The sequence below is a fragment of the Lygodium microphyllum genome, chromosome 2, assembly GCF_053477565.2.
Source record: "Lygodium microphyllum isolate KBCC chromosome 2, Lygodium_microphyllum_v1.1.10, whole genome shotgun sequence".
Taxonomy (NCBI): Eukaryota; Viridiplantae; Streptophyta; class Polypodiopsida; order Schizaeales; family Lygodiaceae; genus Lygodium; species Lygodium microphyllum.
The window spans coordinates 92,970,097-92,974,956 of NC_141136.1; positions in this window are offsets into that span (position 1 = coordinate 92,970,097).

The following is a 4,860-nucleotide window of genomic DNA, read 5'->3' on the forward strand; positions in this document are numbered from 1 at the left end:
TGTGCATCTACATCATCAATCACATTTACTGGTTTATACCAGCTACTCATCTCATCAAAAAAAACATCTCTGCTCACTGTAAACTTACGAGTAGAAGGGTTATAGCATCTATACCCTTTTTTATGCAGAGAGTAACCAATAAAGATGCACTTCTCAGCTTTTGGATCCAACTTGGATCTCAGCTCATCTGACACATGTACATAGGCAATGCAACCAAAAATTTTCAAATGAGAAATATATGGTTTCCTACCAGTATACCTCTCCTCTGGAGTCATTCCATGTATTGTTGCAGTGGGAGTCCTGTTCATTATGTAGACTGCTGTAGCAACTGCTTCAGCCCAATAAAAATCTGGCAAGTCTTTTTCATTGAGCATGGCACGAGATACCTCTCCAATATGCATGTTTTTCCTTTCTGCAATTCCATTTTGTTGTGGGGTATAACTGCATGAATATTGCTGCTTTATGCCATGCTCCTGCAATAACCTTGCAAACTCATTTGAGAGGTACTCTCCCCCTCCATCTGACCTTAGGCATTTTATTTGCAGACCTGTTTCTTTTTCAACCATAGCTTTAAGAGTTTTGAAATGCCCAAACACTTCACTTTTCTTCTTCATAAAATACACCCAAAGTTTTCTGCTATAGTCATCAATAAAAGTGACAAAATAATGACAGCCTCCAAGAGATGCAGCTTTAGTAGTCCACACATCAGAGTGGATTAATTACAATGGCTTCTCACTCTCTTGAACATGTCTAGGAAATGGTTTCCTTGCCTGTTTTCCAAATTGGCAGGCTTCACATACCTTATGCATTTCTGCAACCTTGAATTTAGGCAATCCTGCAACAATATTTTGGGCCTGCATTGATTTAAGTCATTGTACATTAACATGACCAATGCGTTTATGCCAGATATCAATATGTGCAACTACACCGGTCCCATGTGCAAACATTGCTGCACTCAATTCAGACATGTCTGCATCCAATGTAAACATTCTGCCCTTCTTCTTTCCTTTTGCTATCAAGCAACCTTTATTTTTCATATCCTCAACAAAGCATCCATGAGGATTAAATCTGACCTGCAAGCCCTGTTCAACCATTTGACCAACAAAAACCAGATTCTTGGTGATATTCGGGACATGAAATACATCGGACAGGTATTTCTTTTTCCCATCCTGCATAGACAAAGGAATTTTTCCAATCTGCACAATCGGATGTGCAGTATCATCACCAGTCTCCACAAATCCTGGTTTTTCCATTTTCCTTGCATCCTCCATCCATTCTGCATGACCTGTCATGTGGTTTGATGCACCTGAGTCAACATACCATACATCGTTGCTTTCTTCTGCTCTTGTCACAGAATTGTTCATGTGCTGCACCATAAACAGATGCTCATTTCTGTCATCACCCTGTCTACTAGAGGATGCATAATTTCCTTGTTGCAGTTTTCCATTCATGATGTCATTCTGCTTTTTATAGCAGTCTTTAGCCATATAACCCATTTTACCACAATAGTAGCATTCAACATTACTGTTTGCATTTTGGCCTCTTTGCCATCCACCACGACCTCTTTGGCTCCCCCTGCCTCTAGAGTTACCACGTCCTCCTCCATAGGACTGGTTTTCTTGAGTTTGCTGCATATTCTGATTTCTACCACGGCCTCCAAATCGGCCTCCTCTACCTCTGCCTCTACCTCTTCCAGCATTTGAGTAGAAGACAGCTTCTTTTGAAGTTCCTCCTGAAGAAGATGCACCACCATTTCTCTGCTCCTCAGAAATTAGAAGAGCAATCAACTCCTCAAAATCAGGAAATCTTTCACGAACAGAAATGGATGTCTGAAACTGTGCATAATCCTTTCCTAGACCATTCAAGGTCACAGAAACTAAATCATCATCTTCCACTGGCGACCCAATGGAAGCAAGTGCATCTGCAATCTTCTTCACCTTCATGTGGTAGTCATTGATGCTCATATTTTCTCTTTGCACATTGTGCAACTCTTGCTTGAGCTGCATTTTCTTGGCTTGCGTATTTGTGCTATACATCTTTGACAAAGTATCCCATGCCTCCTTTGGCGTACTTGCATCCTGAATATGCACAATCATAGAGTCTGAAATGCTGATAGACAGCCAGTACATAACTTTCCTGGCTCTCTCATGCCATGCTTTGAATGCCTGTATTTGCTGTTGATTGGGAACATCAGGAAGAACTGGTTCTTCTTCATTTCCTGCAACAAACTCCCAATATCCTTTTCCCATAAGGAAATTCGTCATTCTAAACTTCCATGCTTGGAAGTTGTTCTTGTCAAGCTTTTCAGTGACAATCTGTGAGAGAGAATCAGACGCCATTACAGAATACTGCAAAAAGTTCTGTCACTGCAAAAACCCAGCTTCACCCTCACAAGGGCAAATCTGCAAAACTGGCGAAAGTGGTATTTAACCACACAGTCACTTCCTAGTGACGATTTTGCATAAACAGGAACCAGGGATGATTCTGAAACTCCCAATGTCTCTGCGCACAAGCATACGATGCAATTTCTACAATAGCTTTCCACCGACCTGCAGAACAGTGGTCGCACAGCATAAAACTGGGCCTTTTTCTGAGTGCGTGCAGAAAACTTCCGCCTCCAAAACAGGCCGCGAAGGGCGTCTCAACCTGAGACAATGCACTCCTGCAATTTCCGGCTGTGCTACCTGCAGAGATCTGCTCCCAAAACAGAAAATGAAAGTAACACTGCTCCTCTTACCAGACCACCGCGAGCTTGGCTTGCTTTCTTGAGCTCCTTACCACGAACAAGGCTCTGATACCATGTCAAGATTGTGGGAGAGAAGGAAGGAGTCTCACTTGAAGCTTTCTTGCTTGCACAATGGGGGAATACATACAAGGGTGGAGGCTGAAAACTGTTTTCCTCTTCTTAGTTGTGTAAGCCAAAAGAACTCACTTACAAAGAAATAGAAGAACCCTATATGGGTCTCAAAAACCAAACTCAACTAACTAAGGTGGCATACTAACTGAGCCACGAACTAGAGTAGATAAGGATAGCTATCATGTAGCTATTATTCATCGGCGGTGTACCAACCGCGTCTGCAACTGACAAGTCGGTGACATAAGTACTCAACGGTCACCCTGGCGTATCACGAGTGGAGCTCGATATCTCAACACTCCCCCTCGAGCTCAATCTCAATTCCTGCACACCAAGCAGGTCTCTGAACTTGCGCAGCTTCTCTGCGCCCAATGCCTTCGTGAATATGTCAGCTATCTGATCCTCTGTGCTGACATAAACTAGATCAATAAGACCTAGTAAAACCCTCTCCCGCACATAGTGATAATGCACCTCAATGTGCTTTGTTCTAGCATGATAGACTGGGTTATTTGCCAAATGTATACTGCTCATGTTGTCACAATAAATGACAACCGGTCCATCTGTAGGCTGATGCATATCATAAAGTAGCTTATGCAACCAAGCTACCTCACATGCAGCCATTGCTGCACCCCTGTACTCAGCCTCTGTGCTCGACAAGGCAACTGTAGGCTGTTTCTTGCTGCTCCAAGTGACTGCAGCACTCCCAAAAGAGAACACATATCCACTGGTAGATCGTCTATCAGAAATACTACCAGCCCAATCAGCATCAGTGTATCCATGCAGCTGTATCTGAACCCCAGTCTCATAAAATAGTCCATACTGCAATGTGGACTTCACATACCTGAGTATGCGTCTAGCCGCATCCAAATGCGATTTCCTTGGAGCCTGCATAAACTGACTTACCAATCCAACAGCATAGCTCAAATCTGGCCTGGTAATAGTCATATAAATCAAGCTTCCTACTATGCGTCTGTACATAGTAGGGTCTTCCAGAAGCTCACCTGCATCTGCGCTCAGCTTCACATTTTGCTCCAAAGGAACTGAAATAGGCTTACAGCCTGTCATCCCATATTTGGACAGCATGTCCAATCCATACTGCCTCTGCAAGAGTTGTATCCCACTTGGTGATCTAATCACCTCAATGCCCAAGAAATAACGCAGCTCTCCCAAATCCTTCATCTCAAACTTCTGCTTCAATAGCATTTTCACATGAAGGATATCTTCATCACTGTCACCTGTCATAATCAAATCATCAACATAAATGACAAGTAGCATAATACCTTTCTCTGTTTTTCTCACATAAAGTGAGAAATCTGCCTTGGAAATCTGAAAGCCAATAGTGACAAGATACTGTCCTATCTTGTCAGACCATGCTCTAGGTGCTTGCTTCAAGCCATACAAAGCTTTCTTCAACCTGCAAACAAACTCAGGATGAACAGCATGCACATAACCTGGTGGCTGCTCCATATAGACCTCTTCTTGCAAATCACCATGCAAGAAGGCATTCTTTACATCCATCTGATGTAAAGACCATCCCTTTGATGTAGCCATAGCAATGACTGCTCTTACGGTTGCCATCCTTGCAACCGGACTGAATGTTTCTTCATAGTCAATTGCATATGTTTGTGCATACCCCTTGACTACTAATCTTGCCTTGTATCTGTTCACAGAACCATCTGCATTGTGCTTCACCTTATAAACCCACTTACAGCCAATTGCATTTTTACCTTTAGGCAAAGGTACCAATTCCCATGTAGCATTTGCTTCCAAGGCATCCATTTCTTCATCCATGGCTTTCTCCCATTTTTCTTTTCCCATGGCTTGCTCAAAAGAAGTGGGTTCTGGTTCCTGTATCACTTTGACCATATATGCATAGTGAATGGCTGTAAATCCATCATATTTCAGCCTATCCACAGGATACCTAGCTCTCGTAGACCTGCGCAAAGTAGGTTCACTCCCAGGTGCTCTCAAAACATCCCTGGTCTTCCTTACTCCAGGTGTAACAA